This window comes from Centropristis striata, chromosome 6 (genome assembly GCF_030273125.1).
Source record: "Centropristis striata isolate RG_2023a ecotype Rhode Island chromosome 6, C.striata_1.0, whole genome shotgun sequence".
Lineage (NCBI taxonomy): Eukaryota > Metazoa > Chordata > Actinopteri > Perciformes > Serranidae > Centropristis > Centropristis striata.
Genome location: NC_081522.1, coordinates 6,335,715 through 6,357,052, shown reverse-complemented (window position 1 = coordinate 6,357,052; position 21,338 = coordinate 6,335,715). Strand labels below are relative to the sequence as shown.

Sequence of the window (21,338 nt, the reverse complement as noted above, 5' to 3'; positions counted from 1 at the left end):
GCTGAATCTATTTAGATACAGGCTTAGCTTTTCTTCATTTCGGCAAATGCACTCTGCTCAGTGGTTTATATTGAAGGGGCCTGCCCACACAGAGCCTTCAATCCTATCCACTTACATTCGATCAATAACACTATTCCATTTATACAGCTATGACATCATATGAAGGCTTAGAAAAGCAGCGCTGTGAGTGTTATTCTTGACAAATTCCTGGCAACTTTGGATAAAACAACAGTATGTTATTGAATTCTGACTCATGTGTTTCAGACTGAGTCTCAAAAGCTTTTCATTAGCTCCCTTTGCATGGGAAAAAGAACATCCCAAAGGTGGATGTCAAAGCTTTTTGCAATGTTTTCGATGAAGCAGTGAGGCGGAGGAGATGAGGGATGGAGCGTAGCCTTTAGAGATGCAACCCCAGAGACAGGATGCACACAGAGCCATTGTCTCATCAGGCTTAGTATTCAGCTCACTTTGCTCGATCATCAGGGCCAAGGCTCAAATCAATTCAATATGGTGGCTGGCGGGGGACAGCTACACAGTGGGTGCAGCCTACATGCAAATAAATCCAACTTTGGTCTAGACACATAGGGTACAGTACAGTTGTAGACTTTTTGTTTTTTTCCCACGCTGCAAAGTTACAGCTCTGTGCTGCACTGTCACATAATCCTGCTCACTGTGTCTGAGACAGTTGGTGAATGTGTAACTAGCTCAGCAAGTTTGGTATGACTGATGTGTGAAACCATGACAGGAAAATTGAAGCACAAAATGTGTGCAAACCTCGGCTACAACGATTTTAATGTCTGTACATGCACATTTCCAGCAAAATGCATATTAATAATAAAAAATGACCTGCTATACAAAGTTGATCACTGGTTATGTGACTGTGAAGTGGTATAGGGGGTCAGCAAGGACTCTCACTGTGAATGACAACCCCCCAAGCCTGACCTTGATAATAGATACAAGGCTGCGGTCTCAGACAGTGAGGCATGCCTGATGCTCAAGTTGGCCTGATACTGGTTGGCACTCACCTCGTCATGTGTCTATCTGAGTGTGTGTGTGTGTGTGTGTGTGTGTGTGCTGCTGGCCAGAGAGCGACAGAATACTGTAACCATCATCTGTTGCCATATGAATCATGCTGTAGCGCAGGAGGTGAGATTCTGCCATGGCTCCTCTTTCCATCTGCTCTGCTCTGGGCTGCTGGTTGCTGGCTGATCCCAGGAAAGGATGAATTTCAGAGATTTCCCAACCATTGAAAAGACAATGATAAAAAGAAAAAAACTGCATAAACTGATCAGAACCAACCACAAATCTACTAGAATATATGGCGTTGGGGGCGTCCCGATGGCAGACACTGGTAGGTCGCGTACCATTAAGCGGAGTCCTTGCTGTGGCGGACCCGGGTTCGAATCCGGCCTGAGGTCCCTTTGCTGCATGTCTTCCCCTCTGTCTCCCCCTTTCTATCTGTCACTATCTCGTAAAGCATGAAAAATGCACAAATAATAATAAAAAAGAATATATTTTTATTTATATATATATATTACTTTTTTTCCACCATTTCAGTCACTGCAAAAGTCTAAAACATGTAAATTCACAAAATGTGGGAACAAAAAAAGACCCTCAATAAATGCCAAAGACAATCTGATTCATCATCTTTTTCTTTATTGATGTTTAAATCAAACACATCAAATACAAAAGAATTCATAGTGTACAGAATTTACCTGCTGTTGCTCTCTGCTGCTATGATTTTTCAGGGGAAACCAGGAGTACTGGTGGCTCAGGGTCTGTTCGTTGAGTTTGGGAGGGTTTTTTTGATTACTGTGAACAAGATGCCTCCTGTTGTCTGCATGGTGAAGTATTGCTGCCCTTCAGGGAAGGCAGTAGGTTGTATAGTTATCTCCCGATTGGGCAAAATCACTACCCTGAAACCACACAACCTACTACCTCACCCCGTTCGAACATCAGAAAGGTCCAACGGGTTTGAAGGCTCTGCTGCAACTTGTACAGGAGAGCCCTCAGGTGGAGTGACACATAAAACATAAAAAAACATCCTCGTACAACTACATTTTCACAGTTTGGAAGGCGAACACACTTCATATCTAAAGCAGCTTACAATGGCAGATAACGACTAAGTTTTTGTTTTAATTTCTAAAATACTGAAATTACAAGCAGCCAGAACTTAACAGAAAAAAATCCTTAAATTCAGTGATGAGGGAATAAAAGAAAGATTAATGAAGAGCTAAGGAAAGAAGATAACAACTAGTTTTTTTATGTCAAAATGCAAAATATAACAAATCTAAGGTCTTTAAATGTACACTACCGGTCAAAAGTTTTAGAACACCCCAATTTTTCCATTTTTTATTGAAATTCAAGCAGTTCAAGTCAAATGAACAGCTTGAAAGGGTACAAAGGTAAGTGGTGAACTGCCAGAGGTAAATAAAAAAAGGTAAGGATAACCAAAACTGAAAGATAATGTACATTTCAGAATTATGCAAGTAGGCCTTTTTTCAGGGAACAAGAAATGGGTTAACAACTTAACTCTATGGAGTCTTGGGCTATTTTGTCCATTTTTTAATTCTTTTCATGTCTTTGTAAGTCATTTTGTGTCTTTTTTTGTCATTTTGTGTCTTTTTTTGGTCATTTTGTGTCTTTTTTAGTCCTTTAGTTCAACATAAAATGTGATTTTGAATCTTTTTTTTATTTTAAAAACACTATCATGCTCAATAAAGAATTTTAAATGTTGCAAATGTGCATTCATTTCAGAATAGACTGAGACATTAAACTGCATCATTTTCAATTAAATTCTGGAAAAGTTGGTGTGTTCTAAAACTTTTGACCAGTAGTGTAGCTATAAAAGAAAGACAAGGTAAAGCAACTAGAATCCTCAATGACCGACCAAGATGATACGCTGTAAATGAATTATGTTCTTAGCAGTCTGTGGGTAAACATGCACATTCCAGTGTTGATCAAAATCCAAAAGCTCCAACGACGGCATCTGACGACATTACAGCCACTTCAGGAAAGACAGTAAGTTGTATAGTTATCTGACAGGAAGGGTATGACCCTAAAACTATACAACCTACTACCTCACCCCAAAGGACAGTCTTTAAAAAAAAAAGTCATTTCAGGTCCCCGGTCATGCAGGTAATCCGCTTTGACACACCTCGACGAATGCAAAACAGCAGTTATGATTCACTGAAACACAAATACACATGCCACTCTCCTCTGGGACACCACACCGGTGTGACTGGAGTCTGTGTGCTCAGAACACAACGTGACTACTGGGTCACCCGGTTCACTACTGGAGCACAGGGGGGAATTCAAATGATCTAACTAGGGGTATATTTCCCAAACAAATTGTATGGCAAGGTATTTCCATTTTCAAATGTGACCTGCATACAAGTTTAAGGGTACTGTGACATCTAAAATAAGGACAAAATTTTCATAATAAAATATGCAGATCATATTTTAGACTGTGTTCAATAGGCTGATGATTAATGCTGAAAGATGGTGGCAAATGAGAGCGTTACCACTTTACAACATTTCTTAAAAGATGTCAAGTAATGATTTAAGATAGAAAATATATTTAATATTTTTTATATTATTTGCTTTTTTCTATAATAAAATACTTGAAAGTTTTACTTCTTCAGACATCTAATTTCTTTGGTTTGAAAATGTGCAAAAATACAAAAAAAAGCTTTGTTTTAAATGGTCACAAGCCCAAGAGATTGTGAACCACAGTTCTAAAGCAAAGCATTGCTGCTCACAACATACAATAAATTATTTTTTTTAAAGTTTTTATTTTGTATTAAATCTGCACGGATTCCACTGCCTTACGCCTTTTTTTCCTCCGTTCTGGTTGTGTGTTTCAGAGAGGAGAGTGTTAACAATAGTGACCAGTGTTGACAGTGGGCGAGCTCAAGCTAGCTCATATCCTGGCCCACATGTGCGCAGCAGAGGGCTGCAGCTGCTGCCTCTGTTAATGTTTCTCACCTGCTCTGTAACACGCAGCCTCCTCCCTCCATCACGGCTTCAGCAGCATGTCAGGTAGCCTTCGTCTGAAAATCCCCGAGAGGGAAAATCTGTTACTTCTGCAACAAAGGAAACGGAAAAATACTTCAACACAATGACTTCAGATTTGCTTTCTGTGAGATCAATCGCAAACACCCCAGTAGCTGACAGTCTTTACAAGAGTGTTTTTGATTCTCAGGTGATAGCACATTGTCCGGGTTTGCTTGCAATTTGTGCACGTGGTGCTTATGTGCATTTACAATGTGCTTGTAAGGAATTCTGTAGAGCTCTACCACACCATCCTGCATGTTTAACTGTCACACAATCTGCTGAAACAGAGTCATATCAGGGTAATCTTTGTCAGCACATAGCTCTACAGTAATATTATTCTATCTGTGGAGGCACAAATGTACAGCACAGCATAATACAGAACGGTATGTCTTGAGCTGAGAGGCCCCATTGTGTCTGCTCAGTGGTGAGTCTGAGGCTCTTTGCATTATTCAACACTGCCGTACTTACACCATAGCACTGGATGAGTGGATTGTAAGTATGCGCAAGCACACACACACACCCTTAAAGGGTAACAGACAGACACGAGAAGCACACAGACACTGAAGGAAAGATACAGTATGCACACACACACACACACACACACACACACAGACACACACACACACACACACACACAGTAATGATAGTAAGAAATGAACAAGGACTTAAATTACTCAAAGATTTCAATTAAAGCTAATTATGTTCAATAAGAAGCTAATTTACTGTTTACATTGTGAAATTAAAAAAAAGGCGAGCAGCATTAGATTACAATATTGCAGAGAACTTCAAATTAACTTTTTCATCATACTCAAATCAGGCAATATTTAAGCTTCAATATGTCTTGATTTTAAGTGATTAAACAAACTCTGTGTAGAGCGTATCACCATTCCTATCACAGTCTATTCTCATTGTGCAGCCCTGCAAAACGCTCGGCGGTGCGGGGGCCAGACTTCATAAGGTAAGGTCAAGGCACACTGTCCTCTCAGTCTGCTGACTGGACATACTTCAATCTAATATAGTAGATGGCTCTGGGGCCCTGACCAGCAGAGTGCATGTCCAGGAAAAAGCTATTGCTTTCAAGTGAAGCCAGTTGCCTTTATCCAGTGACAGGGAGATATTCACACTCGCACCCACACACACATAGTGCAGAGGACACACACACACACACACACGCAAACATGTACCCTTGTGCACACTTGTTTAGGGCTCTTTAGGCAGTTATGCAATACAATCTAAAAACACCTCCTTTATGTGCAGCTTGTCCACCTGAAAACTCTTCTTAAAGCCTTCTTAAAAGTGTGCAAACTCAGCGCCTTCACTTGAAAGCCAGCGTCTGTAACTGATACTTCAGCCTTGCACCTCCATTAGCTGCTTAGAAGGGCCGAGGTGCAAAGTCCTGCTTTCTACACCTCATCGTCTCATAATGTCACACAAACACGTACTCACACTGTGGAACATGCACACGTGAATGCATAAACAAACACAAGGACACATTTTCTGATCCACATGTGCACATACAAACACGGAGAAAAAAAAGCCTTTAGTGGGGAAAAAAGGCTAAACATGATATTCATTTACCTCATCACATTTTCACACAGCCTTCACAGGAAAGGCGCACACTGCTTAAAAAGCCACTTTAATTCAATCACACTTGAGTCTAAGTGCTACAGTGCCTATCAATCAATACTGAAGCTGAGTTTCACTGCATTGATAGTACGATGGAGTGCTGTAACCTTGTAAACTGATCTTTGGGGTTCTGGTGGTTTGTGGTCACTCAGTGCGGCGAGTAATTCAGAAAAAGAAGCTGGACATTTACACAATATGTATCCCGATCTTCATTATTTTCTCTCAGTTTTTACTCATCCACAATGCTCTTAATAATCTGTATTTTACCACAATATCAGAATATATCTTTTGTGAGTGTCCAGGCCAAAATGGCACCCCAGTCCATTTCACAAATGTCATCCAGCAAATCCACTGACCTTCTAGGCAAGTGCTGCACTTATAAATAGTGCTTTGTATCAAATCTCAGTAACTTTTAGGTAGAAATATGTCTGTAGTATTGAGAATTGCAATCAATAATTTCTATCCAAACAAGGTATTCTAATTCTGTTCAGGTACTGAACAGGTATTCTGCAGGTACGACTTGACTCAACTTGCTATTTTTTGGTTTCATCAGCAAAAGTGCTGCATAATATTTGGCACTTTTATCTTTAAATACTACCTCAGTTATGGTTCAAAGCAAGTAGAGTCAATACAATAAGGTAGAGTTAAAAGATTGCAGACTACTGCTGATTGGTAACAGATTGACTGACGCGACACCAGACATCCTGCACAAACTTGTGACTCACAAACAGCCAAGCTGCCATCAACAGCGACGACAATCTTTTTATTTATTCCGATTTTAAAAACCTGTAAAACAACGAAGTACGCTACACAGGACGACACACTACGTGCCCTACCACTGACGAAGCGCAGAACTTCCGCTGTTTGGCTGCTGATGAAAGGATTCAGCAAGTGTTGAGTTGAAGATGATGCCACGGCAGCAATTAGCTGAGCCGCTAATATCCGCAGTGGAAAATGAAATAGAGAAAAGGACTTGGTACCAGAAGTGAGTTGAGTCAGGTCGAGCAGAGCTGTACTGTGCAGTTATAAAACCAGTGGTGGAATGTAACTACTCAAGTACTGTAAGTAAGAACAATGTTGAGGTAATTTTTATACTACATTTTGAGGCAAAATATTGTACTTTTTACTTCACTTCATTTAGCTGACAGCTGTAGTTATTAAAACATGATACATTTAAATTGATGAGACATTTGTTTGTTTTTTAATCAAATGTCATGACAGTCTATAAGTAGTTAAAATGAGCCCTAACTTTACAAAATAAAACACTTCTTACATAAATGCATCAATAACACAATAATATATTTGGAATATAATTAACACTATGAGTTGAGCCATTCTGCATGTAGAGTACTTTTTCATGCTAGTACTTTTGTACATTTATTTAAGTAAGGCTTTGAATGCAGGACTTTTACTTAAAGTGGAGTACTTTCACAGTGTGGTATTAGTTTAATATTGGCACTAATACAGAAACAATCCAAATCCAATCTGTTCACTCTTCATCCTTATTTAAGCACTTCTTCAGACTCAGATTGACCCTCCTCCTCAGCCTAGCTTTTGTGGATGCCTTTTGGCACCGCAAGATTATATTAGTGCTTATGGTCGAGTTGCAAGCATGTTATGCACAGTATTTGAGCTCATTAGTCCTCGTGTTTATACATGTGTGGCTGTAGTTCTATCCAGGAAGTGGTCAGGACTACTGAAGCGCATGTGTTCATGTATTTCTCCTTTGTCTGTATACATCTATATGTGCGCCCTGATACAAGTGAAGTGGTGTCTGGGCGCCGACAGGAGGAATCCAGATAGACACGGTGGAGCATTTATAAAGGGAAGCATGGCTTCTGTGGCCCCCCACAGCCCCCTCTGGGTAGCACAGCAGGCATGACCCATCTATTTATACCAGGGCCAGGGGGGAGGCAGTGGGAGGAGGGGGGAGGACAGGAGCGGGGGAAGAGGAGAGGCTGCATGGGCAGGTCCTGTTACACATGCCAGGGGGGATGGCTGGGGCAAGCCACAGGGGGATTCTGCTCAAAGTCAGACAGGCTGACCTCCCCGTCACCTCTGCATGAGGCCGATATTGAGCTTGCAAACCTTGTGTGAGGGAGAGGGATAGAAGAGGGAGTTTATGGGTGTATATGAAGGTGTTTGAATGTACAGCATGTGCCTATGTGTTGAGCTACAGGTATGTATTAATGCATGCAAACTATATGTGTGGTGTTTGTGCGTGCAGATCAACATAATGTACACATGTGTGATGGAGTGTGCATGTACTCACGCCTATGTACATAATATGTGTGTCTGCCTGTCAGGCTGTGAGACGAACCGGCCCCAGAGACTTACCCCGCCATCCGCCCCTCCATCCCCCAGCGCAGCCATAAACATGCCAGGTGAAGAGGGCTGGATTAGGCAGAGTTAGCTGATCCCAGTGCAGCCCCCCAGCCCCATCTTTAGAGGTAAAAAATGACCCCAATCATTGTAATGACAGGGCACGCAGCAGGGGTCGCCCAGACCACTCAGTCCAACCCTGCCAGCTGCTTCTCATCTTTCACACACAGTATACAGTCACATGTACATAGAGAAACATACACATTTGCATGCATTTATGTGCACACATGCAAAGACAATGCACTAACAAATACATACATTTTCTTTGCTCATGTAAAGATTCAAAATCTCAGCCTTTGTGAGTGCTAATGGAAGCTGCTGAAACATGCATCGCCATGTTGCCGCTGGTGACCCGTAGGGCCCCCGTCTATTAGGAGAAGTCTTTAGTCCTGACATGTCTGCATGCCCAGCTCTGCTCTGGCCTGTCTGCAGGGCCCCTTTCAGTTTGGGCAGTGCCCCATCGAGCTGCATCTGTTGCCAGCTATATTTAGAGGGTGGGACAAATACCTTTCTCCCTGGATATGAACTTCAGCTGACAGACAGAAGGCCAAAGTAGTCAGACAGGGATCTGTACAGTTTGTAACCTTGAAGAGCTTGTTACCCCCTAGGCTACAGCTGGCAGTAGTCATTACAGTGGTTAGCAGTTCCAGCTAAAAGCTAAAGCTGTAAATACAGCACAGTTAACCACAGTTAGCATTGAAAAGCTTGATTTGGCAGCAGTTATTACCGCCAGTGCCTATAGTTCCAGGACTGCTGCCAACATGAAGGGGAATATATAGCAATGTACTCTGATAAAGAGATTTAATACATCTCCCTCTGTGAGTTATAAAAGAATAATGAATGGATTTCTGTGGATTTGAATCCCCTTCAAATAGTCCTACATTTCTGCCTATAAGCATTTGTGTGTGTGGCAGTGCCAGTGAGGCAGCCAGCGTGTGATATGTGACCATGTTGCATGGCCATCTGCTCTATATAACCATAAACAAACGCAGGCAGGCCAGCTTCACAGTATCATTTCCAAGAGGTCTAGGCCGGGTAAATGTATTCATGCTTTGGTCTCTGGGTAGATGCTGTAGAGATATGCCCTAGAAACAGACCACGGTTATGCAATAGCATTCATAATTCATTCCACAAACACAATATGGAGGCCACTCTGTCCCATATGCAAACACATGGCCAGATTAAGGACTGGGGAGCCAAAGGGGACAGAGTGCATTCTGAACTGTTAGGAAAGCCATTGACTGTATGTCTGTCTCAATGAGAGCCTGTCTGTGACAGGCCTAAATAGGCCAGGTCTTTCTGCTGGAGGGACCTCTGCTATATTTTGCACCTAGAGTCTAAATCAGTTACATGCCAACAAAGATACGCACTGATACAGTGAGCAACTTTTAACAGCATCCCCTCAAGCCATAAACAGATATAGTACCCTGATATATATATGTGTGTTGTTTCTCTGTCTGTGCTGGAAACTTGTTCTGCCACATTGATGTTTTCTGACGTACATATATATTGTCACCAAATATTTTAAGAGTTTGCAAACTAGTCACCTTCCCTGTTAAGTTACAAAAAAATACATGTATGTGTCCCTGGTTAGGGTGCTTCCATGCAGGCTGTTCTCATGAACTGTATGTGGATATTCCCATCAAAATATGTCAGTTTATGCTGCATACAAACCGCAGACGCATTAAGGGCAAGTGGGAGAGGAGGTGGATGACAAACCCAGGATTTTGACCCAGGAGACTGGTGTTTGGCGTCTTCACTGATGTTCTACGTCATTAATGTAACTGCGTCCAGTAGTTTTGGACGGAAATCATTTTTTTCAAGCCTAACCCCATTCTTTATTCTTAACCTTAAACAAGTGGATTTGTTGCCTGAATTTAACTAAATAGTTCATAACAGACATAACAGAATTTAATTTGTCATGTAAATAAGTTGTTCCATGAGCTCATAAAAAGCAAAAATTAACAAAAATGCTCTATAAAGACAATAAACTGTTTTTTTTTATATTTAAACGCTATTTCTATAAACAATGAATGTGGTGGTTAATGAAATAAATGTATGTATGTATATGTATATATATATATATATATATATATATATATATTAGACTAAATATATTATAGAAAATAAAATATGAATATTGGGGAAACCTCCAAAAGTAAATTGAATTGATTTAATTTCAAATTGATTTCATGATTTCATTTTTAAGGAAGTAAAATCACAAAACTCAACATACTGTAGCATAAGCTAAAAGCGCCTGGTGATTCTGTGCGACTTTGTCGTCAGGTAAGTTTAGCACTGGGCGGATCTAAAGAAAAGCAGCAGCAGCAACAGCAGCAACAGACACCTACAGAAGGCTCAATATAGTATCTGTGGTATTGGGGTCAGAGGAGAGGAGGATTTTAATAACATCTGCACATGTAATCAAATGCCTGGCACATACAGAATTCCAGAGCCGCAGGCAGCTCGCTACAGTAGCTCGAGGTTGTAGGGTGGGGCCCGGGGTTACTGAGTGCATATGATACAGGCACAGTCGGGGTGGAAGCTATAGCTAATAGTGTGCTGTGGTTAGGGTGGAGACAGGTACACAAGCAGAGGTTAAAGCTTTGAGCAAGCACTCGCAGGGTATAGAGCACTATACGCAGGCAGGTTGTGTTAATACGGTGGGGAACTCTGAGTGGTGTGTAGGCGAGAGGGAGCCCTGATGGAGGGTGGAAAGGGGTCATGCAGCTGTGGACCCTGCCAGCACATTTCCCCCCCGATGGAAAAGAACCGTTTATGGCGTCCACCCAAGGTCAGCCTTTTGAGAAGAAGAGTTGGGAAGGGTCCAGAGGGGAGGCTGCTTGTTTGTACGCAGTCAGTTGGCAACAATTAAAAACCTCTCTCCGTCGCAAAAAGACATTTTAAGCGTTCTATCATTGTACATTGGAGCACCTCTTCTCTCCACTCCTCTCTGTTTATTTTAATTTGCTCCTCAACAAAGCACACGGTTGCACCCACTTTTTTCTCCCTCACTTTACTCTGTCCCTCTCATCCTGCTACCTGACTACTTTGGCAGCGATACACAAAATGGCGGCGGGGAGCTGAGAGCTTGAAGGCAGAGAGTGGAAGCCATTTTCTAACAGATCGAGGCCCCAGCACGGAAGGAGTCAAGACTTCCTATGCCTGGTGGACAATTACGATTACACCCCTAGTGCGTTCTGTGCATGTGCACTGAAGATATTTCTTGTTTTTTTTAATCTGCACTAACAAGCCATTGGGACCGCTTGGCCTTTCAAATGGGATAAAGGCACAAGATGCAGTCATTACGATTTAATCTAATGCAGGCTCACATTATAATAAGTTTCAGGAAGAGAAAGAAAATAGATGTAGACAGTGCAGTGCATATAACAAATGAAACTTGTGTACGCAGCATGTAGGCCTAATTACAGCCTTCATCTCATTACATGAAATGCAAGACAATACGACCGCATTACAATACGTCATTAAATAATAACAAATTGCATTTACAATAGATTATAGTACTCACAATGCTGCTGCGATCACCAGTCTGTCTGTCTGTCCGTGATTTCACTTGTTGGCCAAATTGTTGGTGCCTGTGGCTGAAGTCAAAATCCATCTCACCGCCTGCAAGAGGGAGAGAGATAGAGAGAGAAAGGCAGACAGAGAGTGAGGATTTTAGTGTGAAGGGAGAGATAATTTAGAGAGGAAGAGAAAACAATAGAGAGAAGCAGAAAAACGGAGGGAGTGATCAGTTGGAGAGCCAGCAGCAGCAGCAGCAGCAGCAGCAGCAGCAGCAGCAGCAGCAGCAGCGGAGGGCTGTAGGGGCTCCTCTCTGTAGCCTGTTTACTAATAAGCTCGCCCCACTGTCTTGCCTGGCCAAGGAAACTCATTAGTGGAACATGTAACACACCGCACCCTCTCCTCTGCCGGCCTGTACACCAGCCAACTCTCACTGCCGCATGCTCACCCAACACCAACACACAAGCTCCACCGTGGCCTTGTCCTTGCCCAGTAGCACCCACTCGCTGCATACGTGCACACACTTTGGCATGCTGTATTACCGAAAGCCTACAGTGTCATGTGCGTGGGTGAAGTGGCGCGTATGCGTGTACTTGTGAGCATAATAAGCGATTTTCTACACATGCGGCACAGTATGTTCATGTTCACACATGAGGGCATGTACAGACCGCCCAGTGTTAATGTACGAGGCAGCTTTTGACATGTGCCTGCATTATCCTTTGCATACATAGGCTTGCGATGCCAGCTCCGGATCAGGTGGAGGTGAAATAGAACAAAGAGGTATTTAATCATCATTAGTCAAATCTCATAATGAGGAAAAATAAAGAAGCTGGTGGAGACAAAGAGACGTGAGGCTTGTCCTCTAGCAGTCCAAGGAGGACACTGCCAATTAAAGGCCTCCACTCTGTGGTGGTGGTGGCTGCTGAAGGGTGATAATTCTGTACAAGGACGCTAATTGCAGCGCAGGACACGGCCTTGGCGGGGAAGGGTCTTTTATATATTGTTTCTAACGTTTGTAATTACAGTGCAGTGCCTTGGACCGCTGCCAGCACATGTTTATGGGCTCATGAGTAACCCAACTCCTCCAGACCATGGAGGGAGATTCATGCCCGAGCTTTGCACTCAGTGCACTCTGTGTGTGAGGGCGTGTGTGTTGTTTGTGTGTATATGCATGTTGATGACTCATGAAGCCTGGGCGAGTATGTGCAAAGGGCATAGTCTCCAGTATATTAGTCTACAACACATCGAAAACACAATATTCTGTAAATACATTTATAAAAAATGATCTCTATTACAAGACATATGGTTTTGCTGATTAAAACTGGAGTTTTTGGTCATTTTCACACAAAAAAATTAAATATATAAATTCAACTACAAGTCCAAATCAGTACTACAGTTGCAGAAATTGCAGTCAAATCAGCACATTGCATATTCAATATAACTGTTTCTGTAGCAAAATGAGTAACACAAAGACAGCTGAAGCCAGTGCATTTGTTTTTGTCACTAATCGTTAATTCATCAGCGCTGATGAACAGTAAGAAAGTGATGAAGTGGAGGTGAGGCGAGGGAAGGGATTCATAGCACGCTGATAGTCGGAGAGTTGCAGGCGAGGCCTTTCAACACTTCCAACCCTACCTCCAAGTGGAACCATTTTGCTGATTCTGCAGTTATTCTCTGACTAAATTGCCTTGGCGACAGCGCAGGCCAAAAGCTTGAAGAAATATATGAGCGTTGGAAAAGAAAAGTTGAGTGGGCGCAGCTCGGCGTTATCTGGAATATCGCTTTGCCTGGCAGGTACATAAAACAAGTATCCATCCCGACTGTGTGCTGAGAGACACTCACACGTGATGCTGGAGACTGCAGTCTCTCAAACACATATTGAATACATTGAGAGGTCAGAGGCAAAGAAAACATTGCGTTTGATTTGAATAATTACAGATATTAATCTGGTTGGGTGAAATAAATCGCTCTGCCTGTCAAACTTCTTTCATTAATGAGGCTGTTTAAATTAGCAGGACTTTAGTGGTACAGCAAGTGTAAAGAAAATGTCCTTGAGTAAATAAACTAAAAAAAAAAAACATATTGACCTCTGCCAAAAAGCCCATGATGTAAAGGTGAAAGTTGCACAGGTCTCATTTCAGAACGTCTGGAGAAAAAGGGGGGCGGGGGGGTAAAGGGGGGGAGGAAAATCTACATCATCTGTCACCCCCCGAAACTCTCCACCAGTCCAATATTATGTCATTATGACTGTGCTCACCGTCTCTGTGGAGTTGCTGTGGTTTTGTGGATAAATTACATGTGACACTCCCAGCTGACATCCTGATTAACACAGGGAGAATAAAATGGCCCCCAATCCTCAGTAGTCGACGGGGTAATGGACTAATGGCTTCCATGTATGGCGAGAGAAGCGAGGAAAAGCAGGTTTGGTGTGTAAGTGCATAAATGTGATGTGTATGTGTGAGTGCATCAGCATATGTGTAATTACTTTGCTTATCGAGCCCTGAAATGTGTGCTTTTGTTCAATCATTTTGGAACTTGCATACACAACACCGACCCCAAAAAATGTACAGTTCATGTGTGTGCGTATGGGGGTCTCGGGCCTCTTTGTCCAGCCTCTCTCGTCTCTTTTCAGGCCTGGCCTACATCCTACTGTACTGTATTCTGTAAAAGTGCGCCACAGCCTGTAGTGGCCACTGTAGATCCACTCATCTGCTCTCCCACATTCACAGTACAGGAGGGCAACAGGGAGCCTGGCCAGCTTCTACCACAGAGACTCGATCCGACTACACCGTCGTTCACCTCAAGGAGATTTTAACAGCTTTTTCCCGCTGACTGACAACCGCTAAATAAAAGCCTGAAGCAGATGTTGCCATGTTTGACACAAGAACTGTGAAATGTAAGCAATTGTCTGAGAGGTTTTTTGCAGAATGCACTTTGACCTTCTGAGGTGTGAGGCTGCCAATGTGGGAAATTTAAATCTAGCTCCATTTCAACAAGCAGTGACCTGTTTGTCCTAACCAGCTTTACAGTAAAAATACTGGACTTTAATCTAAGGCGTGACTGCAAAGTTGATACCCTATATAAACATATTTTCAGCGTGCATAATATGTCAGATTTTATTTTCGACGTTCTTCATTTTATGGAGTAAATGCAGTGAAAATGCATTTACTTGAACTTGAAAAATAAAGAGTGTGGCTGCTTCTGCATCAGCAAGAGACTTACAATAAAAGTCTATAATTCTGCAAAATTTATGCAGCAATAATGTTATTCAGTGATAAGAAGAAGCACATTTCCTTAACTTAAAAATCTTTCTACATCAGATTTATTCATATATACATTTCTAATTTAAAAAAACACTGAACACACATTATATTCTTGTATAGAAAATTTAAACATGAAAGACGTAAAACAATAAAAAAAATCCTTTACATCCATGCATTTTTAGCACAGGCAGCACTTTCTGTCAATCAAATCCCTAACCCTGACAGTCCTCCAGAGGGCTCAGACATACAATATAACTTTCATTATGCTCAGCTTCTCAGTTTTATTGTACTTAAAACAGCACACTGAAACCCTTTTTAGCGGGAGAAATAAAAGAGGCTTGATAATTATGGCAGAAAAATATATTTACAGTGAGTGCTCACTTGGCCCCCATTCACCACTCCAATCTGGATTTCATATTAGCCAGGAGGAAATTGGATGGAATTCACAACATCACAGGAAGCTCATAAATGAAACAAAATCACATAATCTTAAATACCAATTTATCCACTTAACAAATGAAGCAGTGTATTGGTGGCTTTTTTCTGTGTTGTGCTGGTGAGTGAGTCATTTTCACTGTGTGCTGCACTCGTAACAATACTCTGAGAACTGGCACATGATCTAAACCACATATTTAACACTTCAAAAGTATCTGGCAGAAATACTCAGATCTAGTGACATACAGTAGTCTTTACAGTGCTGCTGCACCACACATGACTATTAAAACCTACAGCAGGAACGCCTTATTCAAAAAGTTATAGAAAGATCAAAAGCATCTTTCTTTTCCATGTAGATTAAACAGCTGCATAACATTAAACCTCTGAAATAAATCGTTCTCATCTGTTCATTTTGATTTTTAATATTAGGTAAAAAGTCGCATTGCATCTATTTTTTTTAATCTACATCAATATATTTTTAAAGCTTATAACATTATTGGGTATCATAAATAATACATTTTCGGGGGAAACTGATTACGCATAATTAAATAACCATAGTAAATATGGCTTTTCTACACTAGTTTGAGAGCATTTGAAAATACTAAATGCTGAGAATTGTAGATTGAAAAAAAAATAGACACACAAAGTTTATGATGACCATACATAAGTTAAAGAATAATGATATAGTTGATATACTTGCTATCAATGATTAAAAAAATGACAATATTGAAATAATCTCTATATTGTAAAAAAAAAAACCAGCGATTAAAAACAGCGAATTATAATAATCGCTATGCAAGAAAGTCAAGAACACACACACACACACACACACACACACACACACACTCAGCAAAAAATGCTGATGCTGTGTATTCGTGAAAGATTATTGTATTTACTAAAAAACAGTGCTGTAAAAACAGAAATCTAACCACACAATTACTTAGTTTTATGCTTTCGGGTATATTTTCCTTCAAATAGACATATGGTCATTGAAAAAAGTATTTTTCCCGCAAGAATTGACTGCAATTTTCTCTTCTGAACAGAAGAACAGAATTTCTAAAATTCTTTAAAAAAGTGTATTCCTTAAAGAAAAAAAATTATAAGAGAGTAAATTGCTTTGCTTCATTTAATCTTTTTCTCTCTAAAAATGAAAAATATTGTAAAACTTAAATACGTTTAAATGAAATACAAAGTAAACAAAGCTCATTATAAGTAAAGCATAAACGAAAAAAATCCATTGTTTTTTTAAAAGCCTTAAATAATATATTTTTTTCTAATTATTTTAAAACAATTGAACGCATTGTTTAATTCAGTGCTCACTTTGTCACTTTTTGGTCAATGTACATAAGCATTAAAAAGTTATGAGGTGTTGTTAATTGGAATTTTTGGCATCTTTTACAAAAAACATACAACACTTTGCAATAAGTAGTATATTAACAAGGAAACTACTGGTTTAAAATACAATTTGAGAAAAAAATCCAGAATTTCTCATTCAAGTTCAAGGCCAAAGTCAAGTTCAAGACTGGGAACTTGTTGTTCTACCTGTGGCCTGCAGTTTCCTTTAGCTCTGCTTTTGCAGTGTATTCACCAAACACTTGTACTATGTGTTTAAAATATACATCTAAAAAATAGTTTGAAAATATATGAAATATATTGACTGAAAAAATGTATTAAAAATGTGCTTTTGACTGTTTACACAGATTTAATAGAATTAACACTTTAAACACACCAAGTCCCAGAACACACAAGGGAACAAAAATATATAAAAAATATGTTCAGTATTGCTAGAAAGTATTACTATCTGGCATCCTGCACAAAGAAAATTATTAAATTACAAAAACGATGATGTCCGTTTGATTGTGTGCTTGAATTTGCATGTGTGTGTGTGTGTGTGTGTGTGTGTGTGTGTGTGTGTGTGTGTGTGCCATTATTGGCTTTGCTGTATTTGCTTTGTAGCTGCAGAAAGCTGGAGTTTGCCTCAGAATGCCTCATTGTGGGCTGAACCAGACTGTTGGATTGGTCAGGTATAGTTTTTCAGAGAGTGAAAATACTGCAAACCCTCACCACCCTGCCATCTGCCTCACAACATGCAACCTTCCCCTGGACCCCTGCCTTCCATTGCCAAAAAGGCCTTAGGGGTGGAGTAGTGTGATACTCTGCCAGCCAAAACCATGTGTCCACTGCTAGTTAAGCAGAGCTTATATCCATATGAATGAACATAATCACCTATGTATGGGAAAGCTGAACCTGAATCGTGAATCACCTGAACGCTTTGAGTAATATCGGGCTGGCTTTGCCCTTCAAAAAAGTCACCTTTCATATAAACCCTGATGAGCAGCATGTAAACCCACATGAACAAGTGCAGATATTAGAACACCACAGCAGAAAAAAATCCACTGCTAATACATGAGTTTTTTTTCTCCTAAAAATAAACAAAGCGACATTTCAAAAACATTTATTCATTATTATGAATTTGGTTCTCCTAACAGGCAGTGCTACAAATAAAATGAATGAATAGACCTGGGGGTTGTACTATGCCATACAAAACGTCTCATTTCCTAATACAACCTGATTTTTCTATTCACTTTATAAAGTTAATAACCAAGTGTCTGATAAAAAGCCAAAAGTAGCCAAACGAAATTCATGTATTTGTCCAAAGTAACAAATTTAAAGTCAAATTCATCATTTGTGAATCAGTCGTTTTGTGGAAATGCTCATTCAGGTTTGTTCTTTCTTCAAATGAAGACAAGGTGATGTTTTTATATGCATCAGTATAATTACACAAAGCATTTAGAGAGGAGGATTGGTATATACTGAGTATAAATTCTGCATTCAAGTAGAGAGAGAGGCACCAAAAAAAAAAAAAGGAAAATGGGAAATGGTGTGATCGCCATTAAAATTAGGTGTGTAAACGCAAATACCTCGCAAATGGCAACGTGATGCACTATTTTATATTTATTCTCTATTTTTTCCTGTCAAACGGAATACAAGATTAGCAAATAATACCAGCAAAACTCCAAATTCAAAGAAATGCACAGTTTTCTCATTGAAAGATCGCTGACAATCGAGATTTTGAGGATATAAAGCGATCAAAACGATCTGTACACCACGTACTTCTCTTGATACAGTACATACTGAGCCCGGGCCACATCACTCATATGGAATACCTCCACAACCGTGGCCTTCCGCTCATCCACTGATTATCACGAAGCAGGATTATCCTGGCAGCAATCAAATTGCTATTAATGACTTTTGTTATTGCATTACTAAATTACAGCAAGGTGTTGTGGAGGGCTGAGAAAAGTTATAGAAAAAGCATTGTGAAAGTTATAGGAACAGCCCTGTCGCTACATGTTCCTAAACTACATGAGCATGTAGGATTTTACATTCAGACGTATAAATGCGCACTGATTTAAAAGAAACTTTGTGTGCAATTGTTTATTTGTACAGGGTGCCTGTTAAACAATGAATGCCTCACATGAAAACACACATAAACTTCCGTCGGAACCACGCAAGCATATTAAAATAGAAATTACTCACCAATTTTTGAAGCAGAGATGGTGAATGTCCGGTCGGGATGTGAAATTCGGCAGGTCTTCCCGCTTTGATCCACATCTCTGTCAAGAAGAGGAGAAAGCCATAAGCTCCTGCTTGGTGCTTGGTGCTAGACCCAGTGATTCCCCCTCGGACTGTCCCCTTCACAGCCGAGCCTGAGCCCAAGCTCCAGCCTGAGCCCCAGCCTCTATCTCAGCTCCAGCCTCACTCCCTCTTCCAGCCACAGTCTGAGCCCCGAGCTCAGGGCTGCACGGCTTGCCTGCCACTGGCTGGGTCCAGGCCTGGTGAGGCCTGAAACAATAGGAGGCCATGAGGCTGTCTGCAAGGCTCCAGCTAAGCCCGTCTGCTAGTTAACAAGTCTTTGAATGAGGAATGTTAGCAAACAGACAAACAGCATGTCTGATGCATGCAAATAGCACAACCAGTCCAGTCACAGCCTTGGCTGGGCACATGAATAATTCAGCAGTCTATATGCTGCTCTCCCACATTACTCCCTCCCTCTTCCCGAATGAAATGCCTTCACTGGAATAAGTGTGGCAAAGTATTCAAACCTCTGCTTTAACAGCAACCTTGGTCGCGAAAATCAGTTTTAATACTTCGTACAAACATGCAATTTTATCGCAAAGTGGCCATGTAGAGACTCGACATGCAGGGATACTTCTGACATTTCGCTGCAACAATTAAAATTTTTTGCAATTACTACATTTTTTTCTCTTATTGCCTTTTAATGTCTTTTGTTTGCAGTTGGCACCTGTCCCAGAAAGAGCTCCAGCTCAGCACACCACTCATTCTCTGTTAGGAGAGCGAGTCGGTGTGAAAGAGAGAGAACAAGGGGGAGCGAGAGACAGACACAGAGACAGAGAGAGAGAGAGAGGACATGGGAAGGAAATAGAAGGAAAGAGAGTAAAGGCGAAGGAGGTGCGGTACTTCGCGCTGAAGAAGGACATCTCTTTAAAACACAGATGTGTACCGCGCTCAGATACTGGTCACGTTCTCTGCTTGTCATCCATAGTGGTCATCCAGACCAAGAGCCAACCCCGAGCAGGTTACCCGTCAAAAATGGCGCCCCGACACTCCAGGTGGAACAAGGCCCATCACATGGCGAAACACCACCTTGACGAATTTCCATCCAAAAAGAAAGAAAGTAAATAAATACTATTAGAAACCCGTCAGCAGGGGGAAAAATAGGAAGACGCAGTGCATTTTTAGCAAACAAAATTCAAAAGAACGGAAGAAACGGCGCCCAAATCCAGAGTAATGCAAAAAACATTGTGCCAAAAGTGAGAAAAGGCCCCTTAAAAGCAACTTGTTGCCAGGTTTTGCAGAGCTGCTGTGCAGCTAGTTGGAGGCAGAGGGTTAAAATCCAGCTAGTAGTGAGTGAAAAAAAAGCTCCGTCTATGGAAGGGCGGGCTGTGGGGAGGCCCTGACTGTAGAAATAGCAGCAGACTTTTTTTCTTTTTTTTTTCCCCTCGCAGAGCTTAAGTCTCCCCCTTGCGTGTGGCTGGAGCAGAAAGAGGGGAGCAAGCGAAACAGAGAGAGAAAAAGAAAAGAGAGAGAGAGAGAGAGAGGGAGGAAGAGAGGAGGAGACAGCGAGCGCACAGTGAAGGGGAGAAATGCTCCGCTGATGATGAAATAGGAGGTGCGGTGGAGCGCGCGAACCAGTCACTTTTTCATCACATGTCCAACACGGCAAGGAACTGTATTTGCACCGGAGACGGGGTGGGGGGGAAGGAGGGAGGAAGGGGAGGGAGGGAGCATAAGATGGGTGGGAGACAGAGACACAGAAGGAAAGAGAGGGAGAGAGAGAGAGAGAGAGAGAGAGGGAGAGGGAGAGTGGGAGGGTGGAAAGCACTAAATGTGGGAGGGGTGGAGGAGGAAGAATGACACAGAAATCCACTCCTCCAGCAGTGCGCAGACGCAGTGCACACACTCACACGCCATACTGGGATATACTATACAGTACCTCAGCTACTATATCAACTAGTGAAAAGAGGAAAAAGAGAATATACAGTCATTCAGACTGGACTGCGCTGCTGAAGAATCCGTGAAATATGCAAGACTTTTGAGAGCTGGCTGAATTATTAACCTTATCTGTTACTGTAGTGGGGCTCTTGTCGCTGGAACAGTCTTGGGAGCAAACTCTGAAAGGAGCACACACTCCGAGTGCATTAACTCTTTAGCATGCCACAATGACTAGCGTGACTGCACAGAATAGACCAGACGCACACATACACACGTACACACACACACAGGAAAAGATAAGCTTCCCCAGTGTTTATTTCAGTAACATGTGGCAAAGAACGCGGGGCTGTAGGACCCTCCTCTTTTGCCCCGGCTCTGTCACAAAGCAAGCTGAACACTGCAGCTGAACCCTTGCAGCTATTTTGGCACAAAGTCAAAAGGCTGATAAGCATTTTTGGGTGAGACTTCGCTGCTTTTCCTCGAGGAAAAACAGCTGCCACTTGCCCGGTAAAATGCATTCAACAGTTCGGGGAGAGA

General features: G+C 41.5%; 1 long non-coding RNA gene across 1 annotated transcript; it reads right to left on the bottom strand.

The window, feature by feature from the left end:
* Window positions 1-1,639: 1,639 nt before the first annotated feature.
* On the bottom strand, window positions 1,640-20,924 carry LOC131973129 (uncharacterized). The gene is made up of 3 exons (XR_009394539.1): window positions 18,825-20,924; window positions 11,594-11,691; window positions 1,640-4,085 (listed from the first exon to the last, which is right to left on the bottom strand). It is a non-coding gene; the product is annotated as an uncharacterized LOC131973129 (long non-coding RNA).
* Window positions 20,925-21,338: the final 414 nt, after the last annotated feature.